The 18,049-nt window shown below is 48.7% G+C and overlaps 1 protein-coding gene and 1 pseudogene across 1 annotated transcript in view; one reads left to right on the top strand and one right to left on the bottom strand.

Moving 5' to 3' along the window:
* Positions 1–18,049, top strand: part of Rftn1 (raftlin, lipid raft linker 1) — a 207,448-nt gene that overhangs the window by 23,285 nt on the left and 166,114 nt on the right. The window lies entirely within an intron of this gene.
* Positions 10,693–10,817, bottom strand: LOC129682866 (small nucleolar RNA SNORA17; annotated as a pseudogene).

The following is an 18,049-nucleotide window of genomic DNA, read 5'->3' as shown; positions in this document are numbered from 1 at the left end:
AGGAGGTGGAGCGGGAGGGCCAGTGAGGGCAGGCATTCTCTCTCTGTGCTTTCTGGCTGCCAGGATGTGAGCCGCTTCCTTCCTCCACACCCATCTGCCATGGTGGAAGCCTCTGGCACAGTGAGCTAAAGTAAGCCTTCTGTTTTACAAAAGGGCAGTAATTTGATCATACTAAGACCCTGTGAACACATGACATTCTTTGCCCAACATCCTCGTGGTCATCAGTGGAGTTACGGCCCTCGCTTTCTGGTTTGTTTCTCTGGGCAATACCATACCTGGCTTATCTCTGACCTTCTGACCCTTCTCTGCACCCTGAGGACTGGGATTTCCCCTGCCTGTTCTGTGTGACAGAATTTTCCTTAGAAGATACAACATACAGAAACACCCAATGCCCACCCACACCCACACCCCTCTACAGACCGAAGCAACATTTGCAGTAGCCTCCAATGTTGTGAACTAATGATGGGCGGGGGGGCTACTAACAGGTATATGGGTGAAGAGTTACCTAACAGGAGCAAGGGTGCCTCAAAAGCAACTGCATCCCTGGAAAGCCCTCCCCGACATGCGATGGCTCAGGAACACTGGTTCTGGGGCTCTCTTCACAGCTGGCAAGCGTCCGCACAGGGAATCTCTCCTGTCTTCTGCTGGGCTGGTCAGGGGTCACCAGCAGTGGTCACTCCTTCCCAAAAGCCCGAGAGTCCCGGGTCCAAGTGCTTGCTGTCCCGGACCTTCTGCCTACTTCCGGCCTCATGATCCGCCCTGCCCTCCTCTAGGAGGAGATGTTTGGATTGGGAAGAATCTGCCCCCCGGTGGCATCTGCCATCCCAGGTCCCGTGTATTTTACCCACTGCTGTTAATTCTCTGCAGTCTGCCTTCCTTCATTCCCCACGGGGTAGCATTCCACGTCTCCAGTGTGAAGATGGTGCCTGTATTCTGAAGTACTCAGTGTGCAGGGCAGTGCCTGGCCCTTAACAGATAATGAATATTTGAGAACTGAAGGTTCAACTAATATGTATTTTTAAGGCCTGCTCTTCTGCAACTTAAAAGTATGGAGTGAGGCATGTACCCTGCCATCCATGTGCTCTGGAAGCATGATTTAATGGCATGATATGATTCAATTACTCAGTGCCCTGTAATCTGTGTAGCAGTCCCCTTTATAGGACTTTTAAGTTATTTTGGAATCTGGGATATTATAAGTAATAAGACTTACTATAAATAATAATCTTCGTGTGCAGTCCTGATGATCTTCTCGGGAATCTGCAGGTGAAGTATGCAGATGTTGGGACTCTGAGAAGTTGCTAGCCTGTCCCATCTAGGTGGGACCTGTTTCTGTAAGACACACATCTGACCAGATGCAAATCCTTGGCAGGTTGCTCTGGACAGATGAAGTGAAGTTGAGCATACTCTGGGCTCCCATTGCCCAGCACTGCCTTTGTGGAAGGACTGCGCATTGTGCTTGCCCTGGACCCTGCTTTGCCAGCTATCCTGTGTCGGCCTCACCCCTCCCTGCTGCCAGGTTCCTGATGAGCTGACACCATTCCTTCCCACCATCTCTTCAGTTCTCTTCTGCAGCCCCAAAGTCTGTCGGTTCATCCCAAACACAGTTTTACTCCACCATACCCTGGACCAGTTGTTTTTCCTTCAGGCTGAGGACCAGCTGTTGTTTTTCTTTCTCAGTCAGCAAGAGGAGCTTGTCTTAAGGGGTCAGGCCCTGGTAAACTTGGAATTTGGCCAGTCAGCCTAGAATCTGGCTAGTGAACTTGAGAGTGGGGGCGACTCCCACTTGTTCCAGGTAGTGTCTCCAGCTGCGCTGAGGCCCTCTCTGCTGTCAAGCATGAGCTAAGATTTGTTGAATGCCTACTCTGTGCTGAGTCCTGGGAGGGGCCTCCTGTTCCTGATCTAATCTTGTCGCGTTTTCTCCCCTGTATCCACTGCACTGAACTCCTATTCCTGATCTAATCTTTTCACGTTTTCTCCCCTGTATTCACTGCACTGAGTGTGGCTCAGGACTCATGCAGCGACACCACGTCAGGCTGTGGAGCATGTCCTTGCCTGAGTTTTCTGTGTTCCTTCCTCCGCTGGAGCTCTACACCCCAGACAACCACCAGTTTGCTCTCTTCCTGTGCTTTCATAGTTTAACCTATTTGAGATTGCCCTGCCTGCCTCCTTTTGCCCTGGCTTCTCCCATTCACTGGGGTTTCTTTTGTGTCCTTAACCTTTCCTGCCATGCCAGTCTGTGGCAGCTGCTGCCCTAGCTGAGTACAGGTTGATTCTCAGTCACCTTTGATGGATATTGAGTTCAGTCAGCTGCAGGTGACGTTCCCCTAAATATTCTCCCTTCTGTGGCTTCTTGGCCAGTCTCTCCTTGCAGCAATCCAAGTTACCTAGGTACCTAGGTTATCTGTCCTTGCAGGCAAGGTGGGGTCATAGGCCGCTCCTGTCACTGCCTCAGAATTTGGTGCCAGGAAACCTAGATCTCCCCAGCTGGGAGGCTTGAGACCTCCAGTGTGCTGAGTTAGTCAGGCAGAAGATGGGCAGAAGACAGTGGTAGGAAGACGCTGTCACTCCAGGAAGTAGGAGGACCTAGGCCATGGACCACACCCAGGGGCAATACTGTGTGTGGGAAACTGCAGTTGGGTTGGAGTATGGCCTTGGGGACAGCATGTGGCAGTCAGATGGTAAAAGGTCTTAGCCAAAGCTGGTGAGGTGGCTCAGTCAGTGAAGTCTTTGCTCTGTAAGCACATGATCTGAGTTTGATCCCCAGAACCTATGTTAAAGCCCCGGGGAGGCCTTTGGTGTTCAGTGTTCTATGGCTAACTGTCCCAGATCCAGGTAAAAATGGGAAACCTTGGGTCAAAAACCAAAGTGGAGAGACACAGAGGAGACATCCATGATTGACCTTTGGCCTCTGTGTGCACTTAGAGCCTCATATACACAGGCACCTGCACACACACACATGAACGTGCATACCCATACAGACGCATAGACACACAGACATTCACACAGATGCACACACACTCACACAGAGACACAGTCACACAGACACACGCACATATACACACTAACGCATACACACAGACACCCCGACACAGTCATACACATGGGGATCAGGAACCCGGTAAAGGGGGGTTGAGTGGCGACAGAGCCCACGCAGAATGCCAGGAATCAGGCTCTGCAGACCAGCCTCCAAGTGGAGGCTGGACACTTACTGTCCAGTGCAACAGCCTTTAAACAATTGATAGGCTAATCAGACCGCCCTGTGCCAGCCTCAAGCACCAGTAGCAATCAGTCAGGTTGATGCAACTATAAGGAGATGTGGGGGTCTGGGGAGGGAAGGTCACCTTAGGAGGCTTCTGTGAAGAAGGGGGAAGCAGTCAGTGCCCTGGCCTCGGATCCATTTTGAGACTTCACTAGTGTACTAGGAGTCCCTAGTGGATCAACACTGTGTAGTGAATCAGGACCTTTCGAGATGTAGGAGCCGATGATGCTTCACTCGACATTCCCTATGGGTCTCCAAAAGGTTTATCTGGTGATCCTCCACACACATAGACACACAGATGCTCATTCAGACAGGCAGGCTTTGCTTCATTTTCACTCTTCTGCTTTGAAAGACATGTGAAGGGCACTCTACAGTCTGTCAGCTTTTGTGTCTGGCTCCTTCAGTCCATCCCTCTGACCCCTCCATGCTGCTGTTGTACGAGAGCCCGGTCCCTCTGGTTCCTAGCCTGCATTTGATCCTTCTCCTATTGAACACCCTGGACTAGCTCCAAGTTGGTACTGTTAGGAAAAATGTTGCTGTGGATATATGTGATTGGGTTGTGTGTGTGTGTGTGTGTGTGTGTGTGTGTACACGTGCGCACACGCCGGCGTGATGTTGTTAGGGTGTTCGGCACACGTGGGTTTCTAAGATGTTCCTCACTGCTTCCCAGAGTGCTTGGGATTACAGGCATGTGTGTCTCTCATGCCTTACTTATGCAGTGCCGGAGAGGGCACCCAGGGATTTTTGCGTGCTGGGTAAGCAGTCAACCAGCTGAGCTACATCTCTGGCTCATGTTTTTATTATTCCTCTTTTTAACAAAGAAAGGACACCCATGTAAGGTGGGGTTAGCCTCTTATGAAACAGAAAAATAGAAATGGAACTAGCAGAGGTGATGAAACTAAATACCCGTTGGGCCCCACGCTGCCAAATGTTGGTACACACCTGCTCTGGGCCTTCTGGATCCCTCAATTTCTGGCCTTCTATGATAAGTGTAAACTACACATTCAAGAGCATCCACACCAAAAGCTCTGAGTCCTTTCTGCCCCCTGCCTGCACCTTCAAGCTTGCTTTCTTTTTTCCCCTCCTGTTCTTGTAAACCGTTCCCATGATACACAGCACAATTCCCACAGCAGGCCTCAGGACCACATTTAAAAAATTTCCCTCCCCGTGGTTTTCCTGTGTGGGGCCCTGTAAGAGCTGGCCTTTGGGATTTTTCTGACATTGTGCTGACCACGCTTAATGCTTTCGTGTCTGCTGCCAGCCTTCCATCCTCAAATGCTGTGTGTGAATTTTGCTTGTTTGTGATAAGAACACAGGGGACATTTTTGTTCAAAACGTGCATGCTGTGCCATGAATCATAGATGGGTCCTCTGTCATTTAGCTTCTAAGGTGGGCAGTGTTTGCCCCAAACACCACCTAAAAAGCAGCCGTATCAGTCTGGAATTTGTCCTCTCACACACTGTGGTCCCCATGCAGCTGGGAGAAAGACTGAGCGTGGATGATGGGCCACAACTTTCATCACACTCCGAAAACTATTTTATCTTCTTATTGCTGTTACTTGGCCCTGAGTTTCGTGTTTGCCAGTGAGTTAGAAACCCTGGTGCCATTGCCCGGGGCTGGGGCCGGGTATGATAGGGAATCAGCTCAGAAAGGTCCAGAGTCAATCATCTGCTTAGAGCCGTGGTCTGCAAACAAGGCTGCTGGCCAAGGGCCACGGTTGAGTCATACCTTTCCTTTACCTGAGTGGAGGTGGTGCCAGTGGCAGTATTGGTGGGAGCATATTAATGTAAAGTATGCTCAATGATTGCAAATCTACCTAGACATAAACCGTCATCTACTTTATTTTATTTAAGTAGCTTATATTTTAGAAGACCTAAGACAAGCCAATACAATTACTCTTTTAATGACGTTTTTATTTATTAATATGTGCGTGTGTACGGGTGTACACGTGCCGTGGTGTGTGCTGGAGAGCACAGCATAACTCATGACAGTCAGTTCTTTCTTCCCACCACATGGGTCTCAGGGATTGAACTTGGGTCATTGGGCTTGGCAGCAGGTATCCTTATCTGTCAAGCTGTTGACCCCAGTTAATTAATTCATTTGTTTTTGAGACAAGGCTACATAATGTCCTGGTTTGGCCGCTAACTCAGTATGTAGACTAGGCTGGCTTCCAGAGATGTGCCTGCCTCTGCCTCTTGAGTGCTGGGGTTAAAGGCGTGAAGACCATGCCCGGACCAACAGAATTATTTTTAACTTTGGTTACTAACTTGCCATACCCCTGCTGTGTGCCAGTTTATTCTAGAAAGAGCCCAGGCCTTGGTAGTGTTCAGGCTGCAAGGATGGAGCTGGGAGGAGGTATGTGTTGCAGCAAGTGGGTAATCGTGGACATCCTGACAGGAGATGTTCCAGTGGGTGACGGTGTGCAGAGTTTTTCTTTCCTCACCCCCCGCCAGGGCTGCTTGGGCCTCCGGCTGTGGTCTCTGTTCCCTGAGACCGCTGTGTGTGCCGTAGGCTGGGGCTTGCTAGGAAGCAGCTAGAGCTGTGAGGGTAGACGTTCACCATCTCTTACGAGGAGCCTCCCCCAGAGCTGGGCTTTCAGGGAGCCTTCCCCCACCCTTTGCTGAGTTGAAGGAGAGAGTGGATCCGGATCCGCCTTGATGTAGTGGGCAGGGCCAGTTCTCTGCTAGGAAGGGAGCAGTGGTGTAAAGGGGCAAAAAGAAAGGTGTGGTTTGTGGCCCTGGGTTTGCTGCAGGGAGAAGAGGGTGAGCGAAGAGAGTGGGTGCTGGCTTTTCTGGTGCCAAGCCTGTTTAAGGTCCTAAGGTGCCTTCAGGAGATAAGGTATGCCCAAGGAACATATGGGTTTCACATGCAGCAGAGATGGAGCCCAGGGGTTCCCCAAGTGTGGTCTCCACCTTGTAAAAATGCAAACTCTTCTTCCCCTCCCCCCCCGACTTCAGGCGCCGTGAAACATAAAACAGTCCCTATGTGATAAATCCCTCAGATGCTTCTATGTTTCTTAAGTTTCTTAAGTTTTACAACAGCTGAGCTCGTTCTTCCAACTATAGTAGAGGGGTTCGTTGAGGGACCCGGGTGGATGAGACCAAGGATTTGGAAGGAGGCTATGAGGTCCAGCTGAAAGCAGAGTGTGGAACATGTGAGGAACAGGTCTCTGCCAACTGGGGAACCTTTTAGCCAATGGGCTGGGTCTTCTGAAAGCTTGCTCTTGACTCAGGGGCCTTGGGGAACCTTCACCTTCATATAGGGCTGGAGACTAACACTCAGGGCTCTGCTCCCAGTCACTAGCTAACATCTAGACAGGCCTGTTTCCAGTCCTGTGGCTTTCACGTTTAGATCTCACTGCTCACTCCAGAGGCCGACCAGCAGGCCATGGCTGGCCAGACCAGCCTCAGATCCTCTTTGGGAGCCATTGCTTTGATAAGGTCTCTGCTGCCCTGCTCTTTCCACCTCCAGGACCCTTCCCACTTCTCCCTCGTTCCCTGCCAGGCTGACCAGGTCTCACAGAGATTGCCTGGGGTCCACAATTAGCACATGTGTAAGTGGACCTGACTTGTCAGGCATTTCTGGGGTTAACATCTGGCCAGGATGTACAAGGTGTCACCTGACCCCAAGGCTGTGGAACAGAAGGGCAAACATGGGTGAGGCTTACGTGCACTGCAGGAGGGCTCTTGGTGAGAGAGGGTTTCACCACGGGGTTCCTTTAGGTGGAGTCTGGAAGACCCTGGAGTGTTTGTTTTGCCACCCATTAATGAGGCATTTACCTCTCTAAATGATGCCTGCAGCGCTCCGAGGGAGCAGGTACATGCAGTATTTGCGACTTTTCAGAGGAACCGAGCTAGTCACGGCTTCACAGTTCGGTAGATAAACACAAACCTCGAAGTAAAATGCTATGGGTGGGGGAAGCTGGGCCAGTAAAGGAAGGCCGGAAGCGTCCTTTGAGAGGAAAGCCTGTAGCCTGGCATTTGATCTGTGGCTTCACTTTTTACACCTCCAGACCTGGAGCTGGTTCTCCTGTTCACAAGCCGTCATGGTGTACAGCTGTTAGGTGCTCCGCATGTGAGCTTTCCTGGTGAATCCTTGTAGATCGCCCACTGCGACAGAAGCTACAGGCCTGGGTGACAGGCACAGTGATGAAAATGTTTACATCAGTAACAGGCAAGGCAGTACACACGCTGCTCATCACCTGTCGGAGACCACTGCATGTGCGCGTGCGTGCGTGCATGCGTGCGTGCTTGTGTGAGTGCGTGCATACGCGTGCATGCATATGTGCGTGTATGCATATGTGTAAATCAGAGGACATCTCCTGTTGTGTTCCTTAGGAATCGTCAACCTTTTCTTTTCTTTTCTTTTCTTTTCTTTTCTTTTCTTTTCTTTTCTTTTCTTTTCTTTTTTTACAAGGTTTCTCACTGGCCTGGAACTCACACCTAGGCTGGGAGGGCTGAACAGTGAGCCCAGGGGTCCTCATGTTCACCTCCACAGTGCCGGGATTACAGCCATACCCCACGCCTTGCTTTGGGAGACTACACTTTTCTTACGAACTAAGAATGTGAATGTCAGCCAAGAGCCCGCTGAAGTGGACCTCTGGCTTCCCTTTGCTACTTGTTCCAAGGAAGAGAGCTAAGTTTGACCTCTGGCTAAGATTTAAGAAGCCAGGCGTGAACTTGGGCGAGTGAGAATGGTTGCCTCCTAGTCCCAGCTTTGCAAACCAGGCAAAACTCAGGGTTGAAAATAGGCTCCTCCTTTGCTGAGCACAATAAAAAGAGGAGTCCAGAGAGACGCTTGCCTTTCCTAGGAATTTGCCTCCATGTAACCATCTGCTCCCTGCAGTGTAGTTTTCAGACTGTTGGGTTAGTTTTTCTGACCCATTTTTAGGTTCTGTTTCATCAATAAAGGGTGAGGCAGAGCATGTGTGTATACTTAATTTCAGTTTGGGTAAGAGCAACTCTTGGGCATTGTGAAGTTACTTCTTATTCTTTCCTGGTTTTGGTTCTAGTTCCAGTTTCTATGATTGCCAAGGGTTACTTTCTGTTTTGAAGACTCATGCAAAGGGGTCATGTGTGACTAGCAAGGGGAGGCCCTAGCTGGTGTGCACGCCCAAGCTCGCTAGGAACAGACCCTGTTTTTAAACAGAATGTGCGGCCTGTAGTTCCCAAAAGGAAATTGGTCCCTGTAAAAACACATCTCACAGTTTTCAGATTTGGGGAGCTGGGATGTGGTAATGTATGTGAAATGCCCTCAGGCCTTCAGAGCAAAGCTCCTGTATGTATCTTCTGTGTGGTGGCTTTTGATGTTGTTCTTGGTACTAATGTTATTGTTCCATGCTTGCTAATGGGGTGATAAGATTAGATTTAAGGAGGCGAGGCGTTCTCAACATTCCTTTCTTAATTCAAAACTCTTAGTGCTCTGGTCCCAGCCTCTCTAAATTTCGATCAAGGAACAGCATGAAGTCTTGTGTGCAGATGGGCTGTGTGTGTGTGTGTGTGTGTGTGTGTGTGTGTGTGTCCCAAGCAGTCAAATTCAGGAACTCGGGGATCCCCTCAGTGGGATGGAATTCCTCGGTGATGACTGTTATCTGTCAAAGCGAAACCAAATTGTTATTTTCTATAGAGGTTCATAATAAAAGCAGCCTGTCATAATAACTTGTATCTGTTTTAACTAAAGTGGAACAGAAGGGTCAGCAAAATGACTGGGTAAAGCACTTGCTGCTAAGGCTTATGACATGACCTAAGTACTGATAAGAGAGAACCTATTCTCTTGCACCTTGTTTCTCTGATCTCCATGTGCACCATGGCAAGCATACATCCCCACACAATAAGTAAATAGATAAATGTAAAAGATTAACTATATATGGGTGTGTGTATATACAGTACAAAATAACTATTTTTAAAAAAGAGGAACAGAAAACAAGTTAATGTTTTATATATAACCTACTAATTGTTATCAGTATGACTTCAAAGGACTTTTATCAAGAGGATTTACCACCCTCCCCCCCCAAAAAAAAAGAAAAAAAAGAAGCTTTACCCAGTTTTACTGGAGTCCTGACTTCATTTTCATTAATGTGTATACACACACACACACACATACACACACACACACACACACACACACACACACACACACACACTTGGTTTTCTGAGATAGGTTTCTCTGTGTAGCCTTGCCTGTCATGTACCCAATCCCACTCATCTTCCCCTCCCCTCATACCCACCCTCCACTCTTGCAACCTCCCCCAATAGAGAAGTGTGGCCCACAGTATGCCCGTTTGTCCACACTTCTTTGCTTACAGTTGTTCATTGTAGTCACTTGTTGGTCTGTTAGGAGGTTTCCACTTTCCTATCAATAGTGGAACCTCACCGGAACTCCTTTCAGATATTCTGTTGTTGCCCTGTGTCACGGAGATCCCGTAGTTTTGTAAATGTAGGATTGGCCCCTTCCTGCACTACAGCAATTCATCCATAGGGTAGATGTTGGGGTGGGCCAACTCGAAGCCCTGGATCTGGGCCTGAGAGATGTCTGAGCTGGTGAGCCCACAGGCTCCCACTGGCTCTCACCCTCTTATGCCCTCAGGGCCGGCTTACCCTCAACCCTCACATCCAGTGTCAGCTCTATTGTGCTGCCCAGGTGAGGGGCAGGGCCTGCTCTCCCAAGTACTGCAGCAGGTGAGGGCTGGGGTCAATTCTCCCTCTCTGATGACCTTAGGGCCAGCTCTCCTCCCTGCCATAGCTGGCAAGGGATGAGAGGGTGAACAATCTGCTTCCATACCCATATTCCCTCACAGCAGACAAGTGGCAGGGCTAGTTCTCCCACTCATGGCCTCTGGACTGGCTTGCCTGAGGTCCCTGCCAACAGGATGAGATCTACTGTGCTAACCAGGCAAGGTGCAGGGCCTGCTCCCCTGAGGGCTGCAGCTGTCGAGGGGCAGTGCCAGCTTTCCTGCTCTCATGACCTCAGGGCCAGGTGACCACAGGTGATGAGGGGTGATGGGGAAGGATGGCACCTCTCCTTCATCCACCCATGACATGAGACACAGAGGTAGGGCCAGCTCTCCCAAGCTTGCTCATATTCTTGGGGGACCAGATCATCTGCAACTCGTACACTATTCGAGAGGCAGCTGGCTGGGGGGGGTGGTCAGCTCTCCTATCCTCCTGCCCCCAGGGCCAGCTCTTCCATTATGCCCAGCTGAGGGGTGGGGCCAGTTCTGCACCCATGACACTGGTCTGGTGGTCACCTCGCACTCACTCTTCGCCCAGCCTGCCCAAGTGGCCCCATGTGAGGGTCATCCATCTTGGCCTCACTCCTCCTTGTGTCCCTCAGTCCCAGGATTTTTTTTTTTTTTTAAGTCTCTGGCTTGCTCCTTGTCCTGGAAGCCATCAGGGCCTGTGACTGATGGTCATCTCAGCTCACTCTTTTCAGGGAATGTTAGGCTAGTAGTCATCACACGTTCACAGGTCAGAACACCAAGCACAGACATAGCCCCTCTCCTCTGTGTCACCTGCTGACGAGCATGTGATGGCAGCCACACCCACAACACTTAAGGGGGGGGTCATAGTGTATGTTAACTCTGCAAAATGATGGTTTTGACTATGACATTGTCATGTATGGAGACCTTCCACCCTGCTCATCCTAAGTTGGATGAGACTTTGGTTGTTGACTTTTGGCAAAAAGAGACCTGTAGATTTATCTCTGAAGCCCTTTTCCCTGGTGTGAGGAGGTGAGTGGGTGACTTCCAGGTTCGTGTCCCTGCGATCAAGCCTAGAGAGTCACTTTCTTCCCACTGTATTTCGGACTCCTACCCTTTGGTCAGAGGTCATCTATCCCTGCTAAGTAAGCTGAAGTAGGCAGGGCATGTTCTGTGAGCTTACCAGTAGTTGAACCTCCCTCCCACCTTGTGATAGGAGCCTGTTCTTAGGGGTACACATAGGGCTCGTGGGGAGCAGAGTGGGCCAGTTGTTGACGGGCTCATGGGTGCGGATGAGAGGAGGGGACTCTCTCAGGGGTGTGAGATCAGCATTAGCCTAGAAGCGTGGAACTCCACGGGCTTGAGGAATGAATGTTGTCTGTGACAGACTGGTTGCATATTTGTTGGGTGGTGATTAGGGCTGTGTGTGTGCGTGCTGTGTGTGCTCGTGTGCATGTGCTTCCCTTAAAGACAGAAGCAGCTGTTGTCATTTTGGAGAAGCCTCAGCCTTCACATACTGTGACCTGGTCAATTTCTGTTTGCTTGGATATTTGTCTTTTGTTAATGGCTACAAAAAAGGCTCTGATATTCCCACACCAAGTTGAATCTTTGGCACATTCAACTGCAGCATAGAATATCCTGGTGCTTCAGGCAGGCCTGTGAGCTGTGCCTTTATGCTGGGCTTGATGGGTGTGCAGAGATGTGCTCTGGGGACAGTCTTCTGGGTCTTTGGTCTGTCAGAGCGTTCTGGTGGGAAACGATCACAGCAAGAAGAAGCTCGTGAAAGAAAAGTTAACTGCTGCAGTGTCCACTAGCCTGGGTGGGTAGGAAGGGTGCTGGGAGAGGGGGAGGGACAGTGGCTTCCTCTCTGCTTTGCTTTATCCTCCAAGTAGCCTCCCCAGTTGCTTCCCTTTTTATTACTGACAAAGTTGTGCTAATCTGTAAATAGCACCAAAGGTTTATTCGTATTTCATTATAGTTTCTTCTTTTTTTTTTAAGTGTTAATAATGTTTTATTCTAAGAATTTGATAATGCGTATAAGGAGTTTTGATTGAATCCACCAACCCCAAACTCTCTTCCCTCTGTTTCCTTCCCTATTCTCTGACAATGTTTTTTCTTCCAACTTAATGTGCCCTTTTATTTTAACCTACTCAGTCTCCTTAGTGCTTGTCTGTGCATGGGTGTGGGACCATCTACTGAAAGGTAACTCTCAGGATCCCTTATCTCAACAAAAACTGACTCTTCTTCAGGAGCCATCAGCTGTCAGTAGGTCCTCGGTTAGGGATGGTATACCTGATGAGACCCTTCCCCGTCCTGGGGCTTTGCCTGGCCTGACTTTATGCAGATCTTGTACATGCTGTCCTAGCTGTTGCAAGTTGATGTGTATAATAGCTTTGTTGTGTTGAGCAAATGTTTCTCTACAGATACCTACCTAGCCCGGGGTTCTTAAAATTTTTCTCTTACCCTCTTTCCCACAATAATCCCTAAGCCTTGGTGGGAGAGGGTGTGATATAGATATCTCATTATAACTAAATACTGCACAGTATCTTCTTCTCTGCATGCTGACTGCTTGTGGGTCTCTGTACTGATTGCCATATATTACAAAAATTAGCTTCTCTGGTGAGAGTTGAGAGACGCACTAATTAATGCGTGTAAAGAGAAGACCTTGCGGCCAGTTTATTACTATGTTCATTTAGCAGAAGGATAGAGTTAGTTCTTTTTTCTACTGATAACCCAGCCAATCACAGAAATTTTTTTGGTCAGTACCAGGTATGAGGTTTCTCTTCTGGAGCAAGCTTTAAATTTAAGCAGAAAGCACAAGTGGGCATACCTTGCGAGGTAAGTTATTATTGTAGTTTCCAAGGTGCATACCTGGGTATGATTGTTGAGTATTTTTCTCTTGATACTGTGTGTAGAACCTCCTAGCACTATGAAAGCTATCAAGTAGGGATGAACTTTCCAGGTTGGTACCAGCTTGATTTTTCCCCATGTCCTGTGACTCAAGTATGTGAGTGTCTTCAGCAATGTGATCTTACCACCAAGTTCTGGAAGATAACCTAGAGCAATGGGAGAAGTCTGTAATATTTGTGGGTCTGTGGAATGTGTCACCATGGTTTCTTACTGTCAAATTCATATAAATAAGGGAGATCAAAATAAGTCAAATCCAAGAGACCTTATGAAAGTGTTCGAAGATAGCATCCCTGACAGGTAAACCCACCATGTTTTGCCCTCTTAACTGGGAAGATTGTTAAGGACCAGACTGAACTTGGACACGGGAAACAAAAGAAACAGAGGAAAAGGCACCTTTAAAGTTAGCTTCTCTATTTATTATTGTATGACCTTAGAGGGTCATACAATAGAGACATGCCCTTCTGTAATTCCTTACCTTGTAATGTAGAAAGGACCAACTGACTTGCTTCTTGTAAGTAGGCTGCAGGAGCACACTGGTTTCTGTTTCTGAGATGGAGTCATAAACACTGTGGCTGCCATCTTGAACTCTTATATATTCCCTGTGAGGGAAGCCATCTGTGAGCTGTCCTTTGGAAAGACTCACAGGGAAAGGACCTGTGGGGGCTTGCTGATAACAGCAGTTGAGGAAGCAGGCCTGCAGGTCAACAACACATAGGATCTGACTCCTGCCAACAACCATGTGTGTGAATTTAGAAGTGGATTTTCCTTGGTGGAGCCTTAAGGTGACGAGCCATGGCCGCCACCTGAGGCAGCCTCCCAAGGGAGTGAGCCCAAGGTTCCCAGCTGAGCTTCAGCTGGGCTCCTAACTCCCTGAAAGTGGCAGATCATGGAGGTAAGCTTAGCGATAACTCATTATACCTCACTACATGTTAGCACAAGCAGTTTGGTTAAACGACCTATCTGCCCCCTGTAAGAGGCTGCTCGTGGGACAGGGAGAACACAGGGTCTTGGGCCAAACCTGCCTGGCTTCAAAATTCTGCCTTTGCCACTTCCTGGTTGTGTGATCTTGGGAAAGTCGCTTAAGTCATTTTCTAGGTGCTGGAGTCACACACCCATTGCATGTGTAACTCACGCCACAGGCTTGGAGAGCAGGGCTAATCTCTTCTCCAGACTCAGTCATATGTTTAAGGAAAACCTTCTGCTTGGATTGTGGCTTTTATCAGCTGCCTTCCAAGTCGTGAAGCCTCATTTCTAGCCAGAGGAGTCAAGACTTGTGACATTTAATCTTATTGACAAAATGCAAATGCCAGGCCTGGGGTCAGTTTTCTAGAAGACTCAGCATTCAAGAACAAATGACTAAGGAGTAGGCTGGGCTGGGTATCAGAGGCCCCTTGAGAACTGCCCTGCACTGGGTGCCTGCATGTGATGGCTGGGGATGGATGTGGCTCTGCCCATCCTCAGGCCTTTTCTCCTTTTCTCCCCTCCTCCCTGGCCTTCCCTGCTTCTTGCCCTCCCTTCTTTCCATCTCCCTTCAGCATTCTTAGCCTTTCCATCACCTGCTCATTTCCCTTTCATTCCTTCCCCTTCTGTCCCCTCAGATCCTTCCCCTATTCAGTTCTTCTCTAAAGAAAGCATTAAATTTTTTGCCCATGCTAAAATAAACACCCTCCCCCAAGCAACAGCCGGTCTCCTCAGCTTTTGAGTTACTCGTGTCTTGCTGTCTTCACTTTATCTGCTCCCCAGCAGAAAAATAAAATTGCATTTGATTGACGTACTGTCCTGCTGGGAGCCAAGCCGTATTACATGGTTTCTGTGTGCTCCTTGTTGTGATGAAATGGTGGAAAATCTCCAGCAAACCTCGAACAAGATAGGTGCTGGTGATTCATCTAGTATCAGCGAGGACTATAATAATTTACTCATTTTTCCCTATTAAAGCAACCCTACACACATTGAGGCAGCCGGCCCTGCATGAAGGCTCTGTGCTTTAATGGGGATGCCATTAATAATTCACCTTAATAGTGTAATAGTTGCCATTTTTGTGACCAAAAATTTTTTTCAAACCCTGCTTTATGGATGAAAAGTAGGATCAATTAATATTGAGTGATGACAGCCTCCCTGCTGAGAGAAAATGGAACATCTTTCTGTCCTCATCTGCCTTGTGACTAAGAAATAGCTTTTCTTAATTGTATGGAACAGAGAAACCCGGGGGATGTGATTCATTTCTCTCCAGCTTGCAATGCAAATTGAAAGTAAAGAAAAATCACCCTGTGGCAGAGCAGAGAGGCCAAGGCTAACCGGAGGACTGCTGGAAATAACCAGAGCTTCCCTGAGATGGGATCACCTTTGGCTGGCACTGACCCAAGGGCATCTATATCGGGAGTCCCCAGGGCGCCTCTCTGGAGAACTGTTTGTCTGGAAATCTCTGTCCCAGGCCTTCCCAGGACCCTTTCCTGTCCACCCTGGAAGTCTGCTCAGAGCTCCCTTCTCTGAGCTTCCCACTCTTCCCAGCTGCCCAGACCACGCCCTCACTCACCTTCCACTTCCTGCTTTTTCTGCCCAGACCTTGGCATCATGTTCGGTCTTATTCTTTTATCCTTTAGCTGTTATGTATGTGCCCTCCTGTCCAGAATACAAGCTCTGTGACTGCTGAGGTCACTGCCAAGTCCTTAGAACCTCAGTGTTGAGGCTTTTTTTGAGCGACTGAACCAGTGAATGGTTAATGCAAAACATCCTCAATGACAAATAAGTTTTAAAGCCGTGTGTGTGCAAGCTAGCCTTCCCTGAAGGTATGTTGCTGTCACGTAAGATGACACGGTCTCAGTTGATCGTCTAAGTGAGTTTGGTGACATTTTCCTAATATGTTTGTGCCAGTGGCCAGAGGTCTCAGACTGAAACCATTCCTCTGAATGAGTTCCGGGCTGGGGGCTTTGGGTTAGGCCCTCAGCCCAGGAATGAGCTGTTTCTTACCTTTTAGCATCCTCTTCCTTATTGAATTTGAAGAACCTTGAATGTGGAGCCCTTTCTGTCTCACCCACTTCTCCCTCTCTAGCATCTATAATAGCATGGGGCTAGATGAGGCTGACACTACAGGACCTGTGAACGTCAGGGTGAAGCCTAAGACAAAGGGTGAGGATGCTGCTTTTATCTCCTCCTTCTCTCCTGGGAGAGCCTCAGGGCCCAGCTGGCAAAGGAAAGATGACGGTGGCGGAGCTCCCGCCCACCTGCACATCAGAACAAGGAGTGGCATCTGGAGCTGGAGCCAGCAACTGCCTGACCTGCTCAGCTGGCCCTCAGAGGAGCATCCTTCACAGAGAAAGTGATGCTTTGAGCACCGTCACCCTTGTGAGGGAAAACAGTCCCAGCCAGTGTGCTATGTGTCCCTGGGTGGCCTGGATCATCCTCCTGGCTTAGTCTGAAGATGCTGGTTTCAGATGGGGTTGGTAGGTGACAGGATGACCAACCGTGATCAGAGATGGTTTGGACTGGCCTCTCACTCTCAGCCTGCATTATCTAGCTTTCCCACTCTTCCTCCGAGTTACCATTGATGTTTACTTTTAGATACAGAAGAAGGAAGGAGACACTCAGAACTCTTGAGGCAGCCAGGTCCTTCCCTGCTCCCCAACCCATGGCAGGAATTCAGTTTCCCTTTGGACATTGGGCTTAGCCGCCTCTCCTCAACCAGTGTGACAGCCACTCTCTTTACTTTCTGTTTTAGTGGCATTGGAAACACAAAGTGACCACAGATCATCTCAGTCTCCTGGACCTTAAAGTCATTGCTATGTCTAGTGTACACACATGAAAGCATACACACACACACACACACACACACACACACACACACACACACGACATGACACAGCACAACAGACCAACACTTCCAGTGATAGGAGGGAGGAGCTGAGCTGACCTCATCTGCCCCCTGCAGATGTTGACTTGTGTATTTTGGCTACAGAGAAATAGAGCCAGTGTGACTTACACGTTCCTATCCCGAATATGTGAGTTCTGCTTTCTTGGGATGTTACTATATAGCTGGCTTCCCAGGCAGTGTTGCACTGATACGCAGTTCTTTGGTAAACAGCAAACATGCAGGATATTGGGAACAAGGTAGTGGCTAAGGCACTTTTGACTTTAATATCACGCCTCATGGTAAAGCAGAGTTTAAAAGCATTGGGTAGAAGTCTGTCTTTTTTTTTCCCCTTCGGGTTTTTTTTTCTTCACTCTCCTTTCCTTGAGTACCTTGAAATGGCTACCAGACACATGGAGAGTGCAGCCCTTGTTCCCAGCACCACCTGTCACCAGAGGCTGGAGAGAGGGTCAGTCTTTGTGTCTCCTGGAGGAGGGAGGTGAATATCTGTGATTACCAGCAAGTTGCTATGACCTTTGGTGAGTTACCTGGCTCCTCTGTGTTCCTTGTAAGCAAACTTCCTGCTGCTGTTACCATTTGATGGAGGAATCTGAAAAAGCATAGCCTAGGCCCCAAGGTAATTCTCAGTTAATGGTGCTGTTTTAGTATCTCTAAACCTAGAGACATGCAGCTCTGAGGACTGAGTTTTCTGCTGTAACAGACACAATTGAGATGGTTCTCTAGCCCTTTCTTCCCTCTTCTGCAATGCAGGCTTCTCTGTCTGAATGTGGGCCTCTCTGTGGCCCCATGCACCTTTAGGATGATGTTGTGTATCATTTGGGGTGGTGTGGACACTGCCGGGCACATCATCCTGTTCTGCAAGGATGATGGACACTGGCAGAACAGAAGACAATATTTACCTGTTTTTTTTTTTTTTTGTGACAAAACTTTCTCCAGGAGACACACACAAACATCTCATCCTAGATAAGGATCCCACAACAGAGCACAGTACAGATACTGCTAAAGTCTAGTTTGGTGAACCAGTGGATTTTATTGGGGTATAGGTGATGGGGTTACTTAGAGGAACAGAAATGACTCAGAGACAACTGCATTTACCAAGGCTGGTCCTAGCAGGTGACAGCTCACGAACACTTGGAAACCTAGAAGGCACTGAAAAGCCTGTAGGCAGCACAACAGGTTGGAGAGTGGCCTTTCTCCAAATGATTGTGGTCTAACCCCCTCTCAGGCAGCTGCTCTGGCCTCAGAGTCTTCTTTACAGCTTGGCCCCCCTTCTCAGAGAGGGCCTCTCAGCTTTTATTGCTTATTTTGGCAAGGAGGG

The sequence above is a fragment of the Psammomys obesus genome, unplaced genomic scaffold (genome assembly GCF_907164565.1).
Source record: "Psammomys obesus unplaced genomic scaffold, mPsaObe1.curated_primary_1811, whole genome shotgun sequence".
Classification (NCBI taxonomy): domain Eukaryota; kingdom Metazoa; phylum Chordata; class Mammalia; order Rodentia; family Muridae; genus Psammomys; species Psammomys obesus.
This window is presented reverse-complemented; position numbering and strand designations above follow the sequence as displayed.